Source organism: Tursiops truncatus, chromosome 4 (genome assembly GCF_011762595.2).
Source record: "Tursiops truncatus isolate mTurTru1 chromosome 4, mTurTru1.mat.Y, whole genome shotgun sequence".
NCBI classification, from domain to species: Eukaryota; Metazoa; Chordata; class Mammalia; order Artiodactyla; family Delphinidae; genus Tursiops; species Tursiops truncatus.
Window position 1 is genome coordinate 71,095,035 of NC_047037.1, and position 27,316 is coordinate 71,122,350.

The 27,316-nt window shown below is 49.4% G+C and overlaps 1 long non-coding RNA gene across 3 annotated transcripts in view; it reads left to right on the forward strand.

Annotated features, from left to right (window-relative positions):
* The first annotated feature begins 16,002 nt into the window (after positions 1-16,002).
* LOC109547797 (uncharacterized) overlaps positions 16,003-27,316 on the forward strand; it is a 127,316-nt gene continuing 116,002 nt past the window's right edge. For 2 of the 3 annotated variants that reach the window (XR_012331473.1, XR_012331475.1), the window contains exons 1-2: positions 16,004-17,102; positions 18,999-25,898. This is a non-coding gene — a long non-coding RNA (uncharacterized lncRNA). Of the gene's footprint in view, positions 17,103-18,998; positions 25,899-27,316 lie in introns of all 3 variants that reach the window. The other variant, XR_012331474.1, reaches the window with a different exon arrangement.

Consider the following 27,316-nt stretch of genomic DNA (forward strand, 5'->3'; position numbering starts at 1 on the left):
CGCTGTCTATAATCAGGCTTCAGGGGATCTGCACTAAGATTTTATTCCCAGCCTCTAGGGGTTCCCAGTCCTGTGGGGCAGGTGGGCTGTGTTCCAACCCAGGGGAGCTGGCCATCACTTGGGACATCCTGTATACAGTGGATGTACACTGTTTGTGGGAGCCCAGGGAAGGTAGAAGAGAATTCAGACTGGGCAGATTACAGGTGCTCCCTACAGGGAGATCGTGTTTCGGTGGAGCCTTGATGAGTGAAGAGGATTTTGATAGGTAGAAACAGGACGTGGGGTACTTGACAGGGTGTTCACACTGAAGGGAACAGTGTGGGACTGGCCCAGCATCTGGGAAGGACAGAATTCTTGAAGGGAAAGTGCAATAATTTGGCAGAGCTTGAAGACTTCTGGTCCCTGGGAATAAAAGGATGCTGGAAGGAAGGGATGTGAGATCTTAGAGGGCAGTGTTCAGACAGACCTGACCCTCAGCGCCATATCACTACAAGCTGAACCTCAAAGTCATCCAGCCTCTTGGTTCCCAAACTAACTGCATGTGAATCTCTTGGGGATCTGATTAAAAAACAGAACCGGTGCATCTGGGGCAGAGCCTAGGAACCTTACTTCTAAGAGGTGACTCCAAGGTACAGTGAGGAAAGGGACGGTGAAAGAGGAGGGAACACCACACCCTGAGTTAGTGACAGATCTGGGCCTAGAAGCTGGGTGTCCCACCCCTAGTCTGTGCTCCTCCACTGTACACATGAGGGGAGAGCCAGGGCATCTGTGACTGTGGGTTTGCCTGTGCCTTCGTAGTTACTCGCAGGGAAACTCCTGAAGCAGAAAGGGCCTGAGGGCTTGTTTTAGAAGCACCAGGGTAGGGAGATGCTGGTGAACTTTCCTCCATTTTCAGAGACCTTTGTGGGCTGAAGTGAAGGCTAGGAGGGAGAAAGAAAGATATTCCCTGAGCCCTGGCGGAGGCCACGTGGCCTGCCGGAGTGTTACCATTATCAGGAAAAGAAGGGTGGAAGGCCCCAGTGCAGATCTGTCTGTCCAGTTTGGCATTTGGATTGTGGCACTAGTTGGGGGCCCAGCCTCGCCACAATTTTCAGGTGTGCGTCCTACCATGGAAGATTCCATTAAGCTGTGCCGAGCCCACCTGCTGTGTCACTCTGCTTCCCAGAACCCCTGTTTTGCTCGGTGTTCTCTCCTTGGCCAGGAGGGGGCAGTCAGCTGCCTCACCAGTTTTCTTCCTGCCTTTAGAGCTGAGGCCTGGAAGGGCCCAGAGGTGGTTAAACAGGATAGGACTTTCTCTGACTCATGGCAGGAGGCCTGAGTTCCAGTTCCACATTTTCATTGCAGACTGAGCCACTGGGGATAGGTGAGGAGAAGCAACATGCTCCCATCCCTATTTTTTTTTTAGTGCTCAGGGACCTGGCTCCCAGCTGCCTAGCTCTCCTGCATAAGCCAGAGGCTTGGGGCAGGGCCTGCTACAGGTCTCTGTTATACATTCTCCCCTGCTATAGGAATATATCTACCAGTGTTTAGCTGGGCACACGGTTGCCCATAATAAAGATTACATGTCCCAGTTTCCTTTGCAGCTATAGGTGATCATGTGACTATGTTCTAGCCAATGGCACATAAGCAGACATGGTAGTACAACAGCTTTCAGGAACCTTCCTTAAGAGGTAGTTTATAAGCATCCTTTGGCTCCTTCATTTTGTCATTCTGCTGCCTGGAACTTGGATACTGCCATCTTAGACCACGAGGTCAAGGCCATGTATGGTGTTACAAGATAGTGTCTGGATCCCAGACACTAGGGAACTATTTTCCACCCTTAATCACCTATTCAGATTTTATGTGAGAAGAAATAAACTTGTGTCTTTTCTGCATTACCACTAGTTTGGGATTCTTTCTTTGGAGGCAAACCAAATCCCAACTAATATAGGCCACAGCTAGACAGAAGATGCGGAAGCCATTGCACACACATGGGGGCAGGCAGCCATGTTTGATAATAATAGTCATGAGCATTTACTGAGCACTTCCTAGTGCCAGGTTCTGAGTTAAGCACTTTATATGCATTATCCTATTTGATCCTCCTGATGATACTATGAGGCAAGATTTATAATCCCAATTTTATAGATGATTAAACTGAGGCTTACGTTTAAATACTTGCCCAGTCAGTCAGAAAGTGACAGGATTCCGAATCAGAATCTCTTTAACTGCTGGACACAAGCCCCGATTGTTCCTCAGGCTGTGATGAGGGTCCCTGCCAAGCTGGACTCAGCTTAGATTGAGAGGAGAGATTCAGGAGGCTGTGACTGCATGGAAATTGACCATAAATCAGGCTGAAGACTCTGGGCAACACAAACTCTAGTCCTTATTCTCCAAACAAAATTCTTAGGCTTTAAATATTTTTGAGGTCTAGTTCCTCCACCTAATGAAGGTATCCCCTCAAGAGCATCTCCAATGTGATCAGATGATATGGTCTGAATGTTTGTGTGCTCCCCAAATTCATATGCTGACATCCTAACCCCCAAAGATGATGGTATTGGGAGGTGGGGCCTTTGGGAGTTGCTTAAGTTATGAGGGTGGAGCCCTCAGGAATGGGGTTAGTGCCTTATAAAAGAGGCTCCAGAGAGCTCCCCAGCCCCTTCCACGTGAGGACACTGTGAAAGGCACAAGCTATGAACCAGGAAGAGGGCCCTTCCTCACTAGACCATGTTGGCACCTTGATCTTGGAGTTTCCAGTCTCCAGAACTGTGAGAAATAAATTTCTGTTGGTAATAAGCCCCCCCATCTGTGTTATCTTGCTATGGCAGCCAGAGCTAAGACATCTCCTATTTAGTGGCTAAGAGGGCTCCAGACACCTCTTCTTCCACCCCCTCCTCCTCTTTTCTCCCTCGTTTTCTCTGCACTCCCCCCCACTGCTTTACTTTCTGAGGACCATGGAGGTTGTTCCAGAGGCTTCTTATACAGTGTGGCCTCCCCCAAATGGGCTTTTGTTTATCTTCAAAGATTTCCATGGAGCATCAACCCCAAAATGTCTAAGACATAAAGAACTCCATCTAGACAGGAAAGCTTGGTACTACTCCCCGCTTTACTACCAAGTTCCCTTGTCACCTGGGCAAGTCCCTTCTCTATTCCAGGCCTCACTCTCCTATTTAAAAATAATAGTAATGATAACAATAATAACAACCCCTAACACACTGTGACCCAGGCACAATACGTTCTTTCTTTTTATGGCTGCGTTGGGTCTTTGCTGCTGCGCGTGGGCTTTCTCCAGTCGCGCTGAGCAGGGGCCACTTTTCGCTGCAGTGCGTGGGCTTCTCACTGTGGTGGCTTCTCTTGTTGCGGAGCATGGGCTCTAGGCACGCAGGCTTCAGTAGTTGCGGCACACAGGCTCAGTAGTTGTGGCTCGTGGGCTCTAGAGCACAGGCTCAGTAGTTGTGGCGCACGGGCTTAGTTGCTCCGTGGCATGTGGGATCTTCCCGGATCAAGGCTCGAACCCATGTCCCCTGCATTGGCAGGTGGACTCCCAACCACTGCGCCACCAGGGAAGTCCCAACACAATATGTTCTAAGTGGACTACATGCATTAATTCACTTAATCCTTACAACAACCCTATTAAGGAGGTAGTACTATTCCTATTCCTGTTTTACAGTTGAAGAACCTGAGACACAGAGGTTTTTAAGTTGTCCAAGGTCATGCACAACAAGGTAAAAATGAGAGAACAATAGACTTTAAAGAGGACCTCAAACTTGTGTTCAGTTACAAGTCTCTCCTTTAATGATGTCTCCTGCAGTCTCAATGCAGTACAGATGAAAGCGGGGGCGGAATGGGGGTGGGGTCTAATCTCTCACCCCCGCGGCCTCGCTCGCACTACCCTGCAGGCCTCGCCTTCCATCTAGAACAGTGTGAAAGCCACGAAACTCCAGAGCTCTAGTCTCTAGGGGCCCCTCCCATTGGAACATTCTGACTCTCTCTTGGCCAGGAGTCCCTGGGGTTTGGAAGGCAGGGCGCCCTGCCATCTGCCAGACGACACTAGGATTAAGGGCTTGATAAGAACCTGTCTGCGAGCTCCCCTGCACGGTGATTAACCCCCCAGAATGGCCTGTTTCCCAGGGGAGCAAAATCTCCCCCTAGGAGAGCTGGGGCCTTCTGCTTGACCTCAGCTGCTTTCAGAAAGCATCTCTGCTTTAAACTAGAGGCGACACCCACCCCCGAGAACAGAGGAAGGGAGGCTGCGACGTCCTACGGGCAGAGCTGGAGCAGCCGCGGTCTGTCCCGGCGGTCGATGCGCTCCGGCCGCAGTCTTGGCGGTCCTGGCGTCCGCTCAGCTGATCCGAGCCACGGGCGGCCAGGGTGACCCCGCCGCGTTGGCCCCGGGCGCCCAGGCGGCTGCTAGCGTCTCCTCCCGTCTTGTCCAGATCCCGCCTCCCCCAATCTCCCGCCCCCCCACGGCGGGCGCTGGGCTGCGTTCCGCCCTCCTGCGCTGGTGACCCCCTGCTCCAGCTCTGCAGGAGCGACGTGGGACCTTGGTCGAGTCTCGTAAAGCTCTTTGTGATAGAGCCGCGTGCCTGGCCTTCAGCCCCTGCCGGTCCTCTCCCCACTCCCCCCTCGCCCCCCCCCCCCCGTCCCAAGTGTGGATTGTGCCTCTGTTCTAGCACCTGCCCCACATCAAAGTGGTGGAGTGATTGGCTTGTCTGACTCTGCCCTCTGCCGCCCCTAGGCTGTCAGCTCCCCGCGGCAGGAAGCCAGCCCCAAAGGTCCACCAAAAAGCCACTCTCTGGTTGATGACTCATGCAAGTGCCCTGTTCCCATTGTGAGAAATACCTGGGGACCTTCTGCGTCTGGGTCGGTCTCCTCGTGGCCGCTGGCAAAGCCTGGCCGCCAGCCCTCGGGGGAGCAATGCAGAAGGCGGAGCTAAGGCAGCTGGAAGGAATTTCCATTTGTCTAGAGTTGCCGGGCCTGCTTCTGCCTTATTTCAGCAAGGGACTCAGTGCCTCAGAAAACAGCCTGCCAGACATTCTTGTTTTCAAAGGAGACCATGAGTTCCCTGCCCTGCAGTGAGATTTGTTTATTACAGCGATGTCAATACATCTCCCTATGTACCTCTCCACACCCACTTTCTGAGCCTCCTCCCTCAGGGTATGTAAAGGGCCTGGAAGAGAAGGAAACTTTCCGTTTTTCTTTGATGCCTTACTGAGCTGCAGACACCTGTGCTGAGGGTTAGAGACCTGCTTTCCAGGTGGTTTTTGAAATTTGTTTGTTTTAGCCACCCGTTTATTGTGTGGCTTTGATAGCATTCCATCCCTGCTTTGAGCTTTGTTTCCTCCATCTGCACAATGAATCAGTGGTGCTTCCTAGGGTCTCAATGATTCTTCAGAAGTAACTGATAAGGGGTTTGCTTTCAGATCTTGTGAAGAATGGGATCTGCTTAAAAAAAAGGGGGGGGGAGGGAATGGTTTGAAAAGCACTTGCCTAGGTGACCTCACACCTGTGTCAAGGAAGTGTCTGCTTAGGTCTCTGATGGAAAACTTTTCTTTAGGCTTCATCATCACGAGGTCCCTGAATCTGGCATGCCTTCTCCTCTCAGGGTGGCCAGGACCTGCCACCCTGAGACAGCCCCAAGAGAAGACAGGACTGAAATCATTCCGCAGAGATTTCCTGCCCCCTGGAGCTGAAGGTCATTTCTATGCCTGCCCCATCTCCCTCCCTGTCCAGGCCTCCTCTGTCTGCTTCTCCTACAAGACCATGACAACAAAGCCCTCCCTGACAGTGTTCTCATTTGACACAGCAGACCTATAATGGAGGGAGGGACAGGAATTATTTCCCCCATTTACAGATGAGAAAACAGGCTCAAAGAGGTGAAGGGTTTGAGCAAGGTGACAAGGCAAGTTTTTGGCAGAATGGTGTAAGAATCCTGGCGTCCTGATAACTTAAGGTAAACTGGGACTCCTGCCAGCTGGGGAAACAGTTCTGAGAGGTGTGATTTGGTGAGAAAGAAAAATATACTGTGAATGAGCTAATCCGCCCTCTTGAACCTGCTCTAACAGCCAAAACAGGCATGAAAGAGGCCAAGCTAGCAGCTCCACACTAGCTGTGCCTTCTCTTGGACCCCTGGGGGTCCTCTGAACACTTCCTACTGCTCCTGAGCCAGGACACTTTAAGAAATGGACAGAGGGTCCTGGCAGTACCAGGCCAGCGGCAGGAAGGTCCTGGTCCAGTGACTCCCCTGCCCACGACACACGCACCTGGAAATGAGGGGGGTTCTTCGGCCATGGCAGGTTCTGATGCAGAAGGGCTCTCCCTGCCAGCCAGCCCGTAAGGCTCTGAGAATCTACCCTAAGCATCGCCAGCAGCTTCTTAGCTTCCTCTGCTGTTTCCAAGTTGGACCCGGCACATCCTCAAGGGACCTTGAGTGGAAATCAGTATTCCAGTCACATCTCCAAGTGTCTGTAATCCCGCCTGCTTGGGCAGCACTTGGGTGTCTACAAAGCACCCTCACACCAGAGGTCCACGGGGTAGGCAGGTAGATAGCAGATCGCAGATTTATCTCCATTTTATGAACTGGACACAACAGAGACTCGGGGAGGGGAATGACTTGTCCAAGGTCGTGCAGGGCATTGAAAGACTCAGAACTGGAACCTGGGCCTGTGACTGAGTCAGGCTGAGTGAGGCCCTTGCTGTATCAATTCCTGGCTTTGCCCACAGGGTTTTCTCCTCAGCTAAGGCCACAGCAGCCTCTCTAGCAAAGACCAGAGTTGGGTATCCATCCTGATTTCCCCAGGACAAGCGGCCCCTCTTACAATCAGAAAAGGGAGGGCCCTGTTAGGGGAACAAAATCACGTAAGCAACTTGGGAAAGATGCAGTTTCCATGCCCTGTCCTAGCCGCAGCCAGTCCAGGTGTGTGGGAGTCAGGAGGCCTGGGCTTGGGGTCCAGGTCAAAAACTGATTCTCTGGGGGCCTTGGTCAGGTAGACTTTTTTTTTTTTTTTGAGTCTCAGTTTCTTCCACTGTAAGATGGGGTGAAGGACTAGCCTAGGATCACTGTTCTCAACCAATGCATGTTAAAATCGCCTGGGAAAGTTTGTACAAAGCCCACATCTGGGGGCTTCACCCTAGGCTTAGTAGATCAGCTGTGGGTTGAAGAAATCTGTGGGAACCCACAATGTTAACCTGGTGATTCTGAGGCCCACTGACGTCTGAGACCACAAGACTAGATGGTCCCAAGCGCCTTTCCTGCACTGACATCCTATTATCTGAGGCATCAGGAAGTGTGGTAAGTGCACTCTGACTCTCTGCTTATTTCCTCCCATGTTTTGTTCTTTAGAGTAGACTCAGGGTCCTACAAGTGGAAAATATCTTGAATAGATTCCCAGAGTACAGTCTCTTCAGGAAAAGTACAACAAGTATGAGAAGGCCCAGGAGGGGCCGGATTTTGCATTCCCAAGGGGGGCTATGAGCCAACTGTGGGGTTGCTGGGCCTCCAGTCTGCAGTGTACTAGGTGACCCGCCCCATGGGCATATCCCAACAATGAGATGATTTCTCTATGTGGCCTCTACCCACAGATCCGTGGGAACCCTGACTCCATCCAGAGGCTCTGTGTGGCTCACAATGGCCACCTTTCCCCCCTGTTCCTCAGGAGGCCCTGACTTGTGGGCTGCCAGGGTAGTCCTGCACCTCTTGGGGTGTCTGCATGCCTGGCAGCCACATACTTGGCTACACAGACAAGCCAGATGTCACTGCCCTGCTGGCACCAGACTATACCAGTTATGGTTGTTGGCTGAAAACAAGAAAAACGAATTCTGGCTGACTTAAGCAAAAAAGGAATTTATTCAGGGATATTGGGAAGCACTGAGACTCACCAGGAAGACTAGAGAACCAGCCTTGGAAAACAGATAGAAACAAAGCTGGCTGCCTCTCAGAAAGACTCATGCTATGGGTCTAAAGAGGGGATTTAGACGCTGTGCATCCCACAGAATGACAAATTCTCTACTCACCTGACGAAAGGCTCTACACCCAGAGAATTGCTGTTGGTGATTTCTGCTGTGGCTGGTGCCAATAATAGCATTTCCTGTTCTTCCAACCAAGTTTCAAATCCTGTGTGCCTTCCATCTGAGAAGGTTCCTACCAGGTATCACCTCCTTTGCTCTGCCCTGTTTATTCCTCATGTTGCTACACTCATGTTTCACACACGGCTAGTGTGGAGGTGCTGGCTTGGCCTCTGATTCCAGACCAACCCTTGTTCCCCCTGCCCCAACTCATACATAGACACCCTAACCCATGTCTGCCTGGTCTACCCCACTTTCCCAATTTCCTACCCCATTTGATCTCCAGAACCCTCTAGTAAGATTGCACCTTTTCCCGCAATAATTTTTCTCCTTCATCCAGTCAATCAGTAAATATTTACTGGGCATCTACTATGTGTCAGTGACTGTGCTGGGTGATGAGGGATAGGAGAACCCTATCTTTATGGAGCTTAGAGTCTAGTGTGGGACACAGGCACTAACCAAAGAACCATACAGTATCTTATTACCAATTGTGATAAATACTATGAAGGAAAAGCTCACCAAAACCTTGAACGTTTTAGTAGGGACACCTGATCTGGTCTGGGATGCTTCCCTGGAAGGGTGACGTTTGAGTTAAGATATGCGAGATGAGGAAGAGTTAGCCAGAGGAAGGGGAAGGAGGGAGGGAAGGGGGAGGGAGGGAGAAAAGAAGGAAGGGCATTTTAGGCAGAGGGAAGAGCATGAGCTAGGATTCTGAGGCAGAATGAAGCTTGTGCCCTCCCAGAAGTTAAAGAAATTAGGGGGGCTGGATTCCCTACTGTGAGAGGGAGAGTCATGATGCCCAAGGCTGGGGAGGTAGGCACGGGCTAGACCAGCAGAGCATTGGACTCGCGTAACAGATTTTAGTTTTTATCAAAGAGCAACAAGGGACTGTTTAAAAAAAAAAAGTAAGGAGGAGTTGGGCCTGCAGCGTGGAGAACAGGTCAGAGATAGCAGAAGTGGATAAGGAGGTCTGTGAGGATCCAGTGAGAAATAATAGGGTCTTGGCCTCCTGAGTAGTGGGCATAGAATGGAGCAGAGGACAGATTCAAGACAAGTTTAAGAAGTGAAATGGACGGGACTTGGTGGTGAGCAGGAAATGGGGAGGGGTCGGGATGAGGGAGAACATGTGTCTGAGATCACGCTGAGGCTGGTGACCTGTGCAGCCAGGTGGAGGGTGTTAGGGGGGCGCTTGTTCCCCACGCCTCATGTTTCCAGGTGAAGGAACTCCTATTAGGTAGCACTCCTGAGCTCCGTCCCCATGGCTATGATTGGTGCATCAGGAAGGAGGAACTGGGCTAGTGCGGCTCAGGGCCTTCTGGGTTTTCTAGTGAGTGCCCATTCCCTGCCACAGATGGCTGTGACCCAGTTTGTTCTCAAGGCCACCAGCGAGCTTAGCGGGCTGGCTCTGCCCCCCGTTAGAAGCCTATAGTTTGGGAGGCACGTTCAGTTCAGGGCCGCCTAACCAGTTAAACCAGCCCCAAACCATGGTTCTGGCCTGGAAATGGAAGAGAACTGGCATTTTCTTGCCTTCCGCCCACCTCCCCCCAGCGCTTCAAAGCCCCAACACTTAGAGGCATATTTACTGAGACAGGGAACACTTAAGCAAGAGTAGGTTTTAAGGGAGAGATCATGAATTCAACTCTGGATCCCTTTCCTGGCCACTTTGATTTCTTTCCTTTGACGAAAATGTCCCATGAAAGCCATACACTTGTCCATGTGCCTCTTTTTTATTATCTCGGGGGCATTAAATACATCAAACTGAAACTTTCTAAAATTTTGCTTTGCTTTGGTAGATCAGCCTGGACTTAAACTCTGAATCAGGTCTCCTCAGAGAGGTTATGAACCTACACCCCATCCCGAGGGATAATAATAATAACAGTAACAACTACCACGAACGAAGCCTTTGCTGTGCTCGGACCATCTCACTCAATCCTCACAGCATCCTCCGGGAGAAACACTTTTGCTATTCCCACTTTACAGGAGGAGAGACTGAGGCCCAGAGAGGTTAAACGGCCAGAGGCAAGGGCATCTGGCTAATGAGAAGTGACTGAGATTCCAGAGCTCTTGCTCTTAAATACCGTGCTGACCTGGAGGGTGTGCTGGAACATTTTTAACTGCCATGTGAAAGTAGGAAGCCCAACTGCTTTTTGTGCTCTCAGCTGAGGGGTTCCCAGGCCCTATCAGCCTCTGCTTTCCTCTCCCGTCCATGCTGGTCCAGTGAGCCTTTGAACTCAGAGCTTCTCTCCTTTCCTCTCTTCAGGCATTTTCCAGATGTTTCCCCCCCACCCCACCCTCACCCAACGCAGAGACAACCTGTCTGTTAAAGCCTTGCAAATCCAACCAGAACCATCTGAAAGAGTTTAGCAGGCAGGCAGGAAAGCCAGCCTGAAATTGAGTTAGCCGGGATTCTGCCCAAGGCCCTCACATCAGCTATGCAACATAATCACTGCCTGGTGCAGAAAACAGGTTGCACTAGAGCTAGTCTGTTGTCACTGGCTTGTCCTATTTGAATCGGGAAGTAATGCTGTGGTGAGATTCAGTCTCCAGTAGTTTTGCACTGGAAGCGGAAAGAGCACATGGACCCCCTCCCAACCCCAGAGGCTCAAACCACCCACCTCCTGCACCTGGGCTCTCAGCCAGGTTCTTTCACAGTTGCATGATGAGCCGTGCTCTGCCTGGTGAACATTGCTCTGCAGTCTGAGCGCCTGGATGCAATCCTCCACCCTGTGCCTTCCAGGGTCTCCCCCAGGCCTCTGTGTAAAATGAGGATAATAATTGTACCAACTCCACAGAGCTGTCGTGAGAATACATGATTTAATATACGTAAAGGCTTCTGGCACATAGTAAGTATTGCGAAACGGGTTGCTGTCATCGTCATAATCACCATCAATACTTGGTTTCCCACCTTCATGTTTTTATTTTTAAATCAAAACCAAGTACCATACATAACATTATTTAATACTTCAAACGAACTTTAAATAAACTCACTTTTGAAACATAGCCTCCTCCTAAGCGAAGTATCCTTGAAATCACAAGTTTGATGGTTTTAGTTACATTTTTAATGGCTCTTTGCAACAATGCAGGCCCATTAAAGTAAATGTGTCCACCCTGTAGCACTAACTCATCTTGTGCACAACCAGGGGTTCTCTGCCCTGGCTGTAAGGGACAATGCTGTGGGCGAGTGCTGGCATGTGTCTCTGTCTTCTCATCTGTAAAATAGGTGTGATGTGATGCTGCTGCTTCCTGGGACTGTTGTCCCGTTCTGCAGCATGTTGGTTGTGCCCATGCTTTGTAAAGTGCAGTTCACTAAAGTTGTTATCATGTGGCTCTCCTGTCCCTATCCCATTCCAGGTTAGCTGCTCACCCCAGGTTTACAAAAGGAGCTGCTAATGGAAAACCTCTCCAACCCCTATCCCACCTCTCCCTGGAATTTGTTGGAATTCGCAGTCAATCAAGTAGACTTTTTTCTCACGTGTTTCCTTTCCTCAGGCTAGAACAGACCCCAAATCCATTTTAATCCTCCATCCTCATTCAGCATCCCTCCTCCTTAGTGAGGGTGTCAGGCCTGGTTGCCATGCTCATGTGATGGCATCCCCAGCCCATGCCCCTCCAGCTAGGCTCAAGCCTGCCCCAGGGTTCGGGAAGCAGAACTTCCAGGAGTTTTATCTCCAAACTCCATTGGCCCGTGGGCTCTCCCCCTGCTGCCTGTCCATCGAACTCATGGGTCTGGAAATACCCTTTCTCTGGATCTGACCGGCAGAGGCAGCTGCTGCAGTTCTGCATTTTCCTACTGCAGGGTGACTCATTAGGCATTCCCTCTGACCAGAGCCTCTCCCCTCTCTTCACCTGGGCCAACAAGGTAAATCTCCACCAGAGGGCTTGGTGTAATTTCAGCTCCAAGGGGAGAAGGCTGAGGCCTTGGGGGCTGGGGCAGGGTGGGGGTGGGGGGAAGGGCGGTCCTGAGGGCAGAGGAGAGGATGGGAATAAAGTCCCAGCTGAGGCCTGGGATGCTTTGCATTTCCCTGACTCCGCCCTGTCCAGCCAGCGTGCAGGGCTTCACAAATGTCCATTTAGAAAGCTCCTCCCTACTTGTGTGGAGAGGTCCCAGTGACTGGCCCCCATCAGACACAGGAAAAGCTGAGGAAGCTGGGCACTGAGGACAGTATGATTCCTTTTATTTTATGGGAGAAAGGAAAAAATGCCTATAAAACAAATCCAGAGCTTTTCCCTGAAGAGTGGAAGGGAAGAGCAGTTTTCAGTTTCTTAGACAGTTTTACTCTTAGTCTATCAATGTGCCATGGAATCCCGAAGAATGTTCAAGTAGCCCTTCAAGTGTGAGTTGTATCTTCCACATCAGCTGGAAGTGGCTCTTCTACTCCAGCTGGGGCATCTCTGGGCCCTCCTCAGCCCTAGATCCTTTGAGCCAGGGCAGAGGGCCCCTCCCATTTGGCTCTCTTTCCTTCCAGCACTCCCTGCCCCAAATCCTGCCCCTTCAGATTTTCTCAACCCACTGCTCCTACTCCCAGGTCCTGCCTGGCATCCGCAGCCTCCAAGACAGGGTAGGCGTCTGGCCACCCTGGGTTCTGCTCTGCCTGGGCTTGGACCCAGGTGGGGGCTGGTCATTGGGTTCTGTAAGGCGAGCTGAGCTTGCTCCTGACCAAGCTGATACCTCGTATCTGCTTGTATCTCCTGTTTATTGATGCGCTGAGGGAATCTCTGCTCTCTGTCCCCCTGGAGTTGGCCTAACTTTGGTTTGTCAGCCCCCAGGAAAAGGCGGGAGAGTCGGGTGGGAGTTTGTTATGGAATCAATGTTTGTGTTCTTCCAAATTCATATGTTGAAATCCTAACCCCCATAGGTTATGTATTAGGAGGTGGGGCCTCTGGGAGGTGATTAGGTCATGAGGGTGGAGCCCTCATGAATGGGATTAGTGCTCTTGTAAGGGAGATCCCACACACCTCCCTAGCTCCTTCTGCCATGTGTGGAGCCCAGACCATGCTGGCACCCTGATCTTGGACTTCGAACCTCCAGTGAGCAAGAAGTCCCTGCTGTTTATAGGCTACCCAGTCTATGATATTTGGCATAGCAGCCTGAACGGACTAAGGGTTAGAGGGATATAAAAACCCATTCTGACCTGTACATATGTTTAATTATTTGGCCAGAACTAAATTTTATTTTCCCATGGCACCTATTTCATTGTACTGGCAAGTGTCATCTCTTAATAAATGGTGTTCACAGATAGTTGTTCCAGCTTATAGAATTCTGGGGAAAAGAGCTTCTAGAATAGTGATATGTTGTACTTGCCACAAAATCAAGCAAATTGAAGACGTCTGTGAGCGTTAACTCTCCTTATGACAGTCTCATCTGGTGGGATAGTTAGTAGGTAACATAGGGACCTTCACGACAGAGATTATAACAAGAATAAAATAATAGTTCTTATAATCAAACTACAGCTGGGCCCTGTGGTAGATGGTGAGGAGTCAGTCATAAACAGGACATGCCCTCTGTCTTCAAGGGCTCCGAGTCTGGGTCATTTTGACTCAAAAGAATTTGCGGTGACCCTTCAAGTCCACTGTTCTCTCTCCAGCAGCCCAGACTGATAGCCACCAGCACGCCATCATTTCATCGGATGGATGCAGATATGACTGAGGATAAGACACCTCACCTTTGATCCCTTCATGATGCTGTGTGCTCAGATTTTGTACACGTGGTGCATGTCTGCACGTCTTTTTACATTTTTATCCACACCAGTTTTGTTTTTTGCTTCTCGGCTAAATTCCCAAAGATGATAAAGAAGTGTGTTTATTCATTTAAATTGCCTTGCCCTAGGATCCACTCAGCCAAACACCTGGATGATATTTTGATAATGATGGTGTTGATGCTGACAAACGCTTGATAATTCAATATCTATGTAAAGTGTCCTATTTTTAAAAGAAACCTTGGCTAGAACCTAACTAAAATCATAGGCAATTCAGAAGAGGTTTCTTTTAAGAAAATGGCAAGAGAAAAGGCTTTGCAGACCCATCAAATGAGAGAACAGTGGTGCTCCTGGCAGTTTTTTCTGCTTTTGGCACCATCCAGGTCACCCCCAGAATGATGCAATGTCCTTGTGCACCTCGTCCCATCTGCCTCTGTCTGTATGGTCCAGGGCCCATCAGTCCTTAAGTGCTACGCTTCCTGCCTACCAGGCAGGCCTGGGCTTCCTCTGTGAGTCACTCTGTCTGAAGCCATGACCCGTGCAGCACCCCAGAGTGTCTCGATGCAACACTTCGCTATTAGCCTCCGTGCTCATCCAGCAATTTCAAGAAGAAACTGCAAGATATTGTTCTCTGCCTAATCAAAAGCTGTTCTGCCAAACAACAGGGCAGTGAAGATGAGAGTTGCTTTCAAACCTAAAAGGAAAGGCAAACAAATACAAGACCAAATTCTGTTGGTTAAGGTGGATGCTTTGATATCAGCCTGTCAGAGATGGCAGTGGAGCCTTCCTCGACTCCTTGTGACCAGGGCTGATATTCAGCTGGTGTGCAGGGTAAAGACAGCTCTGTCCCACCAGCTTCCACGTGCCCTCTCATCTCCCAGGGAAGAAGCAAGTATGGTTCCCTGTTGGACAGAATGGGCAGCATCCACACTGCAAATTTAGTGATGAAAATCTCTAGATGCATTTTTTCTGGCAAGACTTTTGATAGCTCCACAATTATCCCGGAAGTTTTGCCTGGCCATGCCTCTGTCTCTGGCCTGATGCTCCGGCTGAACAATGCAATGAGAAGTGCTTTGGTAGCCCCTGCATGCCCAACAGGTGTGTCCTCCTGAACCAGGGGACTAGAACTACCAGCTTATGGGAGCTGGGACTGTCTAGGACCACTTTCTCTGCAGATTTTGCAGTTGTAAGGCAAGGACCTTGCAAACCAAATTCTAGAAGATATCAAGAGGCAAGTGGAGGGAAAAAAAAGAAAGAAAAGACAAGTGACCAAGACTGCTGCATAAATATAGAATTGGTAGGATACTGCTGGTTCCCAAGAGGGGGACCATCATGCCACCGGTTCTCACCCCAGGCTGAAGGCCCTCTATTGGACTGTGAAGACATCTTGGGCGGGTCTAATAACCTGGGTATCTTCTTTGCCCTTTGCTGTGTTTCAACTTGAGACACAGAAGAGGGAGGATGGTTGCTGTGTGGGGTATGTTTTTGTGATACAGATGGGAATGTGAAAGTAAGGAACTCTGCAGCTAACATCTGAGATTTGCTACCAGCGAGGAAAACAGTCATCAAGCACTACCCTGGGCCACCTAATATGGCGTCCTCAGAAATCCTGTGGAATGTTTTCAACTTGCCAGCCTCTTATGCACCCAGACATATATTTCATATTCCTCAAATCCTAGCCAAGAAAGGGAAGGAGGTGGACCTGGCGGGCCTGCAGGTAGCCTGGACCAACCATCAGGAGAAGCTTGAGTTTGGTGCTGGCTCCAACACCAACATATAATCTGTCTTTCATCTGATCCCTCTTGGATCCCCTGGATACGCTGGAAATAATCTTTGACAGGTTCAGCTGCAGTAGCTGAGAGAATGGAAATTTGGAGAGCAAGACCCAGACCACAGCAATCTGCTGGCCACACTGCAGACTCCCCTTAATGCAAGTCATCATTTATTACTAACTCCATTGATGACCTGCTGACTGTGGCCTACCACTTCACCAGACCGGTAGGAACAGATGGTCTAATGTGATGAGAGCATCACAGAGTGTCAAGGCTGGAACTCCTTCATTCTACAGATAAGGGAACTGAGCCCCAGGGAGGAAAATATTATAGTTATTCATTCACATTTCTGCTTCCGTAATTAGATTACGAGGTTCTCGAGGGCCAGGACTATATTTTTTGAAGACTCACAGCCTAGTAGAGGGCTTGGCCATTGCAAGATGCTCAATAAATGTTTCTGAAAGGGAGGGAGGGTGGATGGGAAGGGGACTTGCCTAAGGTCACACAGGTTGTAGTGGCAGAACCAGACCCCCTACCCCACAGGCCGCCGTCGGGAGGCAGGCATGCTGGCCGCTCAGGGAGCTGCGCATCTCCTTTCAGCATTGCCAGCTCTAGTTGATGCCTTCCCGCAGGTCAGCCTGGCTCTCTCTATTGCCCAGAAAGTGTCACTGATACCAGACCCCAAGGCATCTGCTGTTCCATAGCAGGACCCCGGGGTGCTCCCCTGGTCTGTTATGTGAACATCATCGGAAGAACCGAGCCGGACTTGTCTCAACTCCCCTGATGGAGGGGCTGGGCCTGGGCTCTCAACTTAGGCTGGTGTCTCTGGCGGGTTAGGATCCAGATCTGGAGCCAAAGGAGAGCCAAGAGTGAGGGCCCCAGGGTCACAGGCAGGATGGAGCCTAGCAAGACATCCAGGCAAATGGGTGGCAGAATTCTGGAAACGTCAGTAAGGCAGGGCATCGGAAACCAAGGTCCAGAGAGCAGAAGGGACCTGCCCAAGCTCACCCCCTAACAGGACAGAGAGGGATTCGAGGCAGGGACGGTCTCTTCATAGAGGTGAGATGTTCTCTTCCTCGCAACAGCGAGGAAGAGCGGGAAGCCAGAGCAAGTCCCGGAGGAAATACGGTGCAGCTGCAGATTCTGTTTATAGGGCGGCAGCAGCCTCGCCCAAGGTGTGTCAGGAGTCGGGGTGTGGGTGGGACGCTGTGAGGGGAGCTGAGCCAGCTGCATGCCTCTGCGTTGTCTCAGGCTCGCTCCACTTTCTGCCAGCCCTGGGAACCTACCTTGCCTCTGTCCCTTGCACTGGCCCCTCTTTGGGGTTGAGGAGAGGCCGAGAGTTGGAAGTGACTCTTTTCTAAGCAGCCTTCAGGGCCCTGTCAGTGACATCATCTTCTGCCACATCCCTAGACAAGGTATCCCTTGTGCCCCAGGATTGGCGCGGAACCCAGAGCTTGGTCCCTGCCCCCAGGGGTCTTAAAATCTTGTTGGGGAACTAGGGCACATTTGAGACACCCAGCACCAGGCACTCTAAGGCCAGCATCGCTCTGGCTACACCGAGCGGGTTGCTCAGAAAAAGCAGAGATCCTCGCAGGTAAGTTGGCTTCTTGGAGGAGGTGAGGCTGGAATTGGAGCCCAAGCATTACACGCTGGGTGAGGGTTTTGAGTAAAGTCACTGCAGCAAGACTGTATGGGCTTCTCGCAAGGGCGGGGGATGGAAAGCTTTGGGGGCAGCCTCAGAGTCACGGGGTGAGGGCTAGTGTTTTTCAAGCATTTTTTAGCAGCAGAATCCTTCACCAAAGGAAAACTTAGGTATCAACGTGCTAAAAGCAGAACGGCTCAGCTTCCCTTTCACCCCGGGGTTAGCCCCCCAGGAAAGGAATGGAGCTCTACAGCTGGACTAGTTCAACCTTCTTATTGGACCAGCAGGGAAACTGAGGCACAGAGAGCCGAAGGACATGCTCATTGGCTCTCGGGCACGGAGGCAGACAAGATTGAGGTCTGTCTCCTCTCCCCAGCTCAGGGCTTCCCCCAGTAGACCTTACTCCCTCCAGAATGCGGCCAGACTGGGGAGACCTTCCACTGGGCTAAGGAATGTAAGTTCCACAAGATGAGAACGATGGAATGTGTTTGGGCAAAGGCATTCTTTCTGGCATTCTAGTGTGGCAGCCTAGCTCAGACTGCACTCTCTTGATGTTTCAGTCCCTTTATTGAGGAGGCTGGCATATTTGAATCATCTGAGAACGATCTCCAGCAATGCAGGGTCAAAGACACTGGTGGGGATGGTGGTTTGGGCTAGAGAAGGACAGGTGTCATTGGTTGAGTTTTGGTAAATAGATGAATGTCAGTGGATAAGTTCAGTGGATAAATTCAGTGGAAGAATCAGAGCTTCTTAAACTGCATGAGAAATTGTGCCCATCCATTGGCCTAATGACGTGGCTTTAATTAGGAATTCAACAATAACTAAAAAAGTCCTCAGAGAAAGACAAATATATATCACTTGTATGTGGAATCTAAAAAGTACAACACACTAGTGAATATAACAAAAAAAGAAGCAGACTGACAGATATAGAGAACAAACTAGTTGCCAGTGGGGAGACGGAAGGGGGGAGGGGCCATATGGGGGTAGAGGATTAAGCAGTCCAAACTGTTATGCATAAAGTAAATAAGCTACAAAGATATATTGTACAACACAGGGAATATAGCCAATATTTTATAATAACTATAAATGGAATATAACATTTAAAAAGCGTGAATCACTGTATTGTATACCTGTAACTTATATAATATTGTACATCAACTATACTTCAATAAAAAAATACACCTAAAGACCTAAAATGAAAGGTAGAAATAGATAAATAAGCCCCATCTTGAGCTCACAAATAATGCAAAGAACTGATAAATATCTTTGGAAGCTAGACAAGACCTCCTGCCTCTGTCTTCCTTGCAGATTTGTCTTGGCCAAGCCTCCTTCCACTAGGCCTCTACCAGTTTTCGTGACACATCTTAGTTTCTGTTGCCTCATGGCTGAGAAGGCTAGCTGGGACTTGGAGTGAGGTGAAACACCTTAAGTAGGCGGCACATGCATTTATCCTTTTTTTTTTCTTTTTATTCTTTCATATGACCAAGCCTAGAAATGCTTGTCAGAGAACATCAGACACTTCCTGAGGTCTCAGAGTCAAACCTCCCCTCCACTATCACCCAGGAGAGCTGCTCTCTCAAGCCCTGAGTCCCCCAACACCATCTGGTACATTACACACGTGGAGTGCTTTACAGTTTGTAAAGAGCTTTCGAGTATATTCTCTTATTTGAGCCACACAAAAGAGCCGTGAGGCAGGCCAGCAGGCATTGTCCCGATTTTAGAGAGGGTAAAAGCAAGGGTCACAGGGGCAAGTAGACTTGGTCAAGGTGGTGTCACTGGTTAGCGTTTATTTAACAGATATTCATTGTTTTATTTCTACTGCTTTACGGATGATATTTGTTGTTACAGCATGAAGCCAGATCTGCTGACTTGCTTCCCAGGACTCTTTCAGCCACACCAGGCTCTTTCTCCTAAGGATATAAATAAAAATGGATTTTCTGCTAGAAACAGGTCAAATGACTTAATACAACTGTAGGCAATTCAGAGGGACCTGGTAAATCCTAAATGAGACATGCTTCATTTGAATAACAAACCAGAGGAGCTCTGAAGCCTGCAGCATAAAGAAATCGAATTATACAGTTGGAGGGAACTCAATTATTGAGACCAGTGGCTTTTAAACATTTTTAAAGCACGAAAACCATTCTTAAAATTCAGTTTTACCAGGCATCTCAATAAGAAAGCCTATCAAAGCAGCATCTTTGTAGAACTTGAGGCTTCACTTAATATCTTTGGAAAACCCTCTTATTTATATTGTAGATGAGGAGACAGGCCCAGAGGCCCAGGGACAGGTCCCTTGGGGAATCTGTGAGCTGGGGCTGGAACCCCAAGCTGGTGGTATTCCCACTGAAGGGTCCCCATGCAGAATGAACTGACTGACCCAATTCACTTTTTGGTCATAATCCCCCACTGTCGCCCATATTACTAACACACCCAATCCTTTCCAGTCTCCTTTGCTCGAGCTATTTATTTCCTCTTCTCGGAATGTACTTCTGCCTATGAAACTTGCTTTTTTTTTTTTTCCGCTCCACACCTGGATCAAAGGCATCTCCCCTCTCCTGTGAAGTTTCCTCAAGGGTCATAGTGAGACAGACTCACAGTCCCACTTCTGAGTCCCTCTGGAATCTTTGGTGACATTCTTAGGATGTTCCGCTTTGGTCTTAGAGTCATTTGAGGCTTAATCCCACTCCTGAGATTTCATCCTTTTTGAGGACAAAGGCCCTTCCCAGGACCTAAGACAGTGTCTTCTTCCAGCTCTAAAATACCATGAAGCTATGATCTCAAAAGGTGTTACTCTAAAGTCTTTTTTTTTCCAAATGGAATTGTACAGAATCGGTCTCAGTTTTGAATACCTAAGTCCTGGCTGGTTAGATTCTTTTAAAGCTGAGCCAAGTTCCTTCCATCTTGTCCTCTTCCTCATTCTTGAGCATTTATCATGCAGCTCTACATGAACACTGACTGACCTTGACCAGGGCCTGTGAAACACACACAGTTGCTGCCTTCAGGGGCACTGGCTAAGGAGTCCGAATGACCTGGCCCCCCATCCTGGCCCTGCCATTTCCTCAGCAAGCCACGTCCTCCCTTAGAGCCCCGGCCTCTTCAGCCATTACACATGCCCACTCCTCTGTGAGGAGCTGAAGACAGGTACATATAGAGGCATTTATAAACTGCAGGCTGCCTTGTTGGCCAGCCTGTTGAAATCAGTGGGAAAAAAATTAAAGTCTGTCTAAGATTTCAAAAACTTGTGTAATACCAAATAACCAGTTTATCTGAATGTTCTCTTTCTAGTGGGTTGCTGTGGCATTATACAGTTATAGGCTTCCTACCATTTGCGGTTCAGCCCTGAGGCCCTTGTATTTGCTGCTCTGGAAATCAGCTCACTGTAATCTACTGACTCCAGTTGAAAATATACATTCATTTCCAAAATATCTTTTGAACATCTACTATGCCAGGTTGTTATGGGTTGAATTGTGCCTCTCAAAAAAGATATGCTGAAGTTCTAACCCCTGGTATCTGTGAATGTGACCTTATTTGGAAATACAGTCTTTGCAAGTTAAAATGAGGTCATACTAGAGTAGGGTGAGCCCTACTCCATTGTGACTGGTGTCCTTATAAGAAGAGGAGACAAGAAACAGACGCAGACCCAGAGGGAAGGCTGCCATATGAAAATGGAGGCAAAGATTGGAGTTATGCTTCCACAGCCAAGGAAGCCCTAGGGCTACTGGAAGCTAGAAGAGACAAGAAAGGATCCTCCCCTAGGGGCTTTGGAGGGAGCATGGCCCTACCGAGGCCTTGATTTTGGAAGTCCAGCCTCCAGAACTATGAGAGAATACATTTCTTTTGTTTTGTTTCGTTTTGTTTTGCGGTACACGGGCCTCTCACTGTAGCGGCCTCTCCCGTTGCTCAGCACAGGCTCCGGACACGTAGGCTCAGCGGCCATGGCTCACGGGCCCAGCCACTCCGCGGCATGTGGGATCTTCCCGGACCGGGGCAGGAACCCGTGTCCCCTGCATCGGCAGGCGGACTCTCAACCACTGCGCCACCAGGGAAGCCCCATTTCTTTTGTTTTAAGCCACTTAACTTTGTGGTACTTTGGTATGGCAGCCTTAGGAAACTAATACATTGGCAAACAGGGCATCTAGCAGAGAATAAGATATAGAACTTACATTTTGGTGAAGGAGGCATGACAATAGACATAGATGAATAAATATGAAAATGGCGGGTTCAGGTACTAAAAGTAGGGTCATGTGATATTGTAGTTCTTACTTGAAGGAAGAGAAGCCCTTTGTGTAGGCGGTGGGCTGGAACCAGATCACATAGGGCCTTGGGATGCTGTATGGGAAAAGGGATTGTCACGGAGCCACCACGGACAGACCTAACTGGGTTATTCAGATGGATGATGGTGGTTTTGAAAAGAACGGTGGCAATGGAGGTGAAGTGAAATGGACAGATTCGAGATATTTTGTGATGATTGAACCAAAAGATCTTGCTGATGGATTGGCTGTGGAGATGGGAAAAGAGAGGAAGCAAGGATGAATCTAGATTTTTGACTTAAGCCCAAACCATTAATTTTTGAGTAGGTGGTGAGGTCTTTTATTGAAGTGGGGAAGATTAGGGGAGGCACATGTTGGGGGTGAGAGGGATGCAATCAAGAGTTCTGTTAGGTTCGAGATGCCTGTTAAACATCTTTGTGGAGGTGCAAGCAAGCCATTGGTTGTTTGAGTTCAGTGGCAGGAGGGCCTCTAAGAGCAGGGTCCTCTCCCTGTATGGTGACAAAAGATTTTTCCAAATCCCAAGGCCTCCAGTGAGACTGGAGAGAGTTTCTTTTTTCCTATTGGAAGCTTTCTCTTTGTCCAGGGTTATAGCTGGGCATATGCCTCCTGAGTGGCCCTGAATAACCGCTAATGCTAACAGACTTGCTAAGTAGTGTGGAAGTTTTTAAACTCCTTCACGAAGTATTTTGTGCTTCCTGCAGTGTCTTCAGAGCCATGTCTAGCTTCATCTGCAGAGTCAGGTCTCCTGGGGCTTCCAGGATAAACTGGGTGGAAGCATTGGGGGAAGCTGTAGGTGACCCTGGACAGTATTTCCAGGACTCCAGGCTCCAAGCTGGTTGACTAATTAAGAAAGCAGAAGAAACTTTTGCTTTGCACAGACTCATTTCCAGCACAAAGAGCTTGGGGGAAAAAAAAAGCCAGAAATTCCTCTACTCTGGGCAGGCCAAGCCTCACCCGAGTGTGCTGACTCAGAAATAGCAGCTGCTTGCCCTGGGAGCCAGCAGTTGTTGGCACAATCAAAGATCAATTAAAACATGCCATTCTGGTTTGTTCTCCCTACACCAGTCCTTCCAGGGCACTTCCTCTCACTTTCAGCTTCCTCCAAAGACTTCTTTCCTGCCTAGTTAACTTGGAGCCCAGTGGCCTGTGAAGGAGGTGGCTGGAAGGAGGGAGGAGCCGTGCACCAGCAGCTAAGACCTGGGGCTTGCTTGGCTTCCTCCAGCACCATTCCTGGGACTGTCAGTAATTCACTGACCTCCCTGGGCCTCTGGTTCCCCAACTACAAAGCAGATAGTGATTGTCCACCTTCCTGTCCTGTGCTTCCAGGGTCACCCTGAGGGTGAAGAGAGAATGCATATGGCCATGCTCCGTAAACTGTAGGCCCCTCTCCAAGTTTAGTGGTTTCTGTGATGTATAGCATATAGAATACGACAAAGTGTGTATTTTTAACCCATCTTAAAATTAACCCTAAGAGAAAAAAAAAATGGAATCATTCTTTTCTAGTTGCAAAATAGTTTAGGGGGGAAGAAATCAGTAATCCAGAAACTCCTGGAGTTTCTCGAAGTTGACATCTCCCTGGCCCCAGGGGCCCAGAAGAGGGGGTGTAACTGGGTGCCAGAGAATGGCTACAACACAGGGTTCCAGGAGCCTCCCAGGGAGGGTTGCCAGATCAAGTAAATAAAACTACAGTATGTCCAGTTAAGTTGGAATTTCAGATAAACAACACATAATTTTTAGTATAAGTATGTTCCAGATATTGCATGGGATATACTTATACTAAAAAATTATTCATTGTTACCCGGCAGCTCTACAGGATGCCTGGGTCACATCAAGCAGAGGATTCAGTAGGTCTAGAAAGCCACGCGGGTGGTCAATATGCCTCACTCGTGTCCCCAGGAGAGTGCCCTGCTTTCAGCGTAGGGTCTCCTTACCCTTCAAGCAATTCGGATTAAGGAAATGGTCTGCCTTTACTAATTCAGTATGTGTGTTTGAGGGCTTCCTATGTACAAAAGGGCATTGTCTAAATGTGCAAGACCATAAATCTAGTCACTGTAGACTTAAAGCTCAGAGAGTGTTAGAGGAAGGAGAGGAGACCAGACTCAAAGGAGACAACAAGGTGAAAGGTGAGGAGGCTGTTTGCTGGGAGGAGGACTGAGGAGAAGCCAGGGGCAGGGGCTTCCCATCCCCCAGCACAGCCTCTTTCCCCGCTGACTGGGCGCTTGGACCCCCTAACTGTCATGCCCTTATGCAACTCCTCCCTGCAAAGTCCACACATTGCTGTCACTAGTGGGCTTTGGACACAGGCTTTTCAGTGAGGTGAAGGGAAGCAGTGAGGGAATTACCCTGGGCAACGCCTCTTCTGAGGGAAGCAAATTTGAGATTTTCTGCATAACTTGTCAGTAGCAACACCAGACGTGCACAAAAAGGAGAAAGCAAAGAACACTGGCCACTGACCGTGCTGTACTCCCGCCTCAGGAGACACTTGTCTGGCCCCAGTGTCTCCTTCCTTCCCTTCCTTCCCTTCCTTCCTGCCTTTCCTCATTATTTCCTGACTAACTACTCACAGAGGAGAATCAGCCAGAGTCCCACTAATAGGATGCCTACAATCAGAGGTAAGAAAGTTAAGAAGGGGAAAGAACTGAGGCCTGAGATCATGCCCAACTGAGGAATCCAGGAAGGCTTCCTGGAGGAGCTAGCATTTTGTTGTGAGGGCTGAAGCACACATAGGATTTGGACATGTAGTGATGGGTGGGTGGGGGAGACAGGTCACACACAAGCAGAGGAGAGCGCAAGGCAAGGAACAGAGCTGGAGAAGCCCAGAACACAAGAAGAAAGTGGTGATCAGGGAGATTTCAGACCATTCTGAGGTTGGTCTCAGGGTTCAAACCAGGGACTCAAGGGAAAGCAAAGTTTGCACTGTCCTAGGATGCTCAGAGAAACGTTCTGACCCACTTGTTTACCTGTTTTTCTCTTTCCCCTCACTTGAGCACATCTTTCTCTGTTGGAGACTCATTTATAATTCAGGCAACCTCCTTCAGAGGGAGCAGGTGTTTCTCTGGGATGAAGCACCTTGGGAAGCAGAATGTACAAGTGGAAAAAAGGCGTGTCACAGCAGAGCTGGGCAGAGAGAAAATTGGGTCGCAGCAAGGGCAGAGGAGGAGGAGGCTTGTTGGTATGCAGTGACGAGGCAGCAAAAGAGGAAATCATTCCCTTCCTATACCCGCTTCTGAAAATCTGGATTGACTTTACCCTCCTTCAGCCCCACTATCCATGATCTCATCACTAGACTGCCTTTCTTTGAATCTCAACACCCCCTTCCTCCTCCAAGATGTCCCTTTAAAAATGCCCACATCCTTATGAAGGACTGTCTACCCTGAGTTCCTCAGACAGCAGAGCCTGAGGTAAATAAGCTTAAGTATCTGTTTTATTAGGGTGTGCAACCCCAGGAGCAGAAGTAAGGGCAAAGGGGAGTGAGGCGGAGGGAGATCCAATAGAAGGGCATATTTTCAAGCTGGCCACAACTTGTATAAAAACCACAAGTGCTGCTTTCATGAGACCATCTTCTGAGAGGCCGTATGACAACCATATACAACATTCCTTCTCAGTCAGGAGAGGAAGGAAGAAGAATGCATCTGCAAGCTCCCATCTCCTATGGAGGCATTTGGCCCATGGGCATAAGTTCCTCTGCTCTTTCACATTGCACATGCGTGAGCACCAGGCAGGCCACGAGGCACTTTATGTGTCAGCGTCAACAGGTAAGCCCCGTCCCCATGACGGTGGTGAATGGCGTGGCCTTGAGGTGAAGCACTGTGGTGGCCGGGCCTGGGTGAAGGTTATTGGGACCCACACAGAACTGGTCTGCAGTGGAGACTGGGGCTGAAACAAGTGGCCTTTGGAGAGGCCAGAGAGATTCTGGAGATGCCCATGTGGTATCTGGTTCAGGGACGTTCCTTCATCTTATTAGCAGCTGTCGCCTGGGTTACCAGTTAGCTCTTTAGCAGGTGCTTGCCTGCTGGTGACCCCTGAGGACGGGAGCCAGACACGGCTTGGACGTGTCACGGGGTGGAGGTGCCGGGGACAGGGTGGGCATCAGGCAAGCTCACTTCCCCACCCTCAGTCCTAGGTTGGCGTGTGGCTGTGATGCGAATCACCCTGAAAGCCCATTTGGGCCACTCACCTCCGGCTGAGAGGCAGGCCCCCAGAGGGCCCCGGCAAGCAAATGCAACCCCACTCGAAGACAAGACATGAAAGGGACTCCTGAGGACCCAGCGTTATTGACGGCCTACTCAAGTCAGAGGAGATCAATAGCTCCCTAGAAAGGGCTTTGGGGAAGAAACAAGTGCCGATGAAGAAAAAGGAAAAACAAATACTTGCTCTCCGTGAGTGAGGGTGAGAGGATGAGTCAGGATTTCCCCCATATTGACAGTGTTTCTATAAACTTTTGACTGACACCTGCCAAGAAGGAGGGTCTGTGTGTGTGAGTAGAAATGAACCACTAGATTGATTTTCTTTCCTTTTTTAAAAAATACATTTATTTATTTTTGTCTGCATTGGGTCTTTGTTGCTGCATGCGGGCTTTCTCTAGTTGTGGTGAGCAGTGGCTTCTCTTGCTGTGGAGCACGGGCTCTAGGCACATGGGCTTCAGTACTTGTGGCTTGTGGGCTCTAGAGCGCAGGCTCAGTAGTTGTAGCGCACAGGCTTAGTTGCTCCGCGGCATGTGGGATCTTCCCGGACCAGGGCTCGAACCCGTGTCCCCTGCATTGGCAGGCAGATTCTCAACCACTGTGCCACCAGGGAAGCCCTAGATTGATTTCTTAATCTGATCTTCCCTTACCCATCCAGAGATTCCAAATTCCAAAAGAGAAAATTACATAGTTTTCTAAAACATATTAGTACCTTCTTTCCCAAAGCACTCAGGAAAATGAAAAAGGCTTTTAAAGCTCTAGAGGATGTATTTGAAATGCTGTGTACTTCTACCTTGGCAGTGAAAGTAAAAACAAGCCCAGATTCCATTTGAATGGTAAGGTGTCTATCTAATACTTTTCTCCAGGAGTTCCAGGCCCTGCCGTGTGTAAACACTCTCTTCTTTCCCCTAAGGGAATTAGGTGGTCAGCATTATCGGCCCAGTTTGGCAGTTAGTAAAGCAAAGCATGTGATGGGGGACTGATTTGTCCAAAAGAACACAGCAACAGCGTTAGGCATAGTTGTTCTCCACTTTGTCTTCTTGATTAAGTTGCTGTTTCAGACTAGAAATTATGGTAAGGACCCAATGAGATTAAGGACCTCATTGTAAAGGGGGGAGAAGAGGGGCACCAGGGATCACAGAGGGCCATTCCTTCAGGTCTGGACATTTGTTTTTTTTCTCCTTCTAAAGCTGACGTCTCATCGGTGGCTGACAGGCCAGCACTCTGCTAAGCCAGCGAGGACTCTCCTGGGCCTCCCAGGACCTTTGTCTGGAATCAGGGTGCTGGCGTTCGCCCCAGTGACCTTGTGTGGCTTGTATCATGACCAGATGATACCTGAGTTCAGTCCCCCTTTGTTAAGGGCCTTCTATGTGCTGTCTGAGCGGGGCACTGAGTGAGGCTGCACTTGGCAGAGAGGCAGAAGAGAGAACCATTTGGTGCTGACTCCAGTGACTGTGGCCCCCAAGGTATGGTAGTCCTGCAGGGAAGCAGCAGGGGCTGTGGGTTTCTGTCACCAGTATCCAGGGCACAGGGGAAGGCAGCACAGTACTGTGGACAGCTGTCCTAGCTTTGGTTCAAACACCAGCTCTGTCATTTAGAGTTGGTGGTCTTGGGGAAGTGAGTCATTTAACTTTGCTGAACTTGGGCCTCCTCATCTGCTAAATGAAGGTAATGATCTCTACCTCAGAGCGAGGAGATTAAATTGTATAAT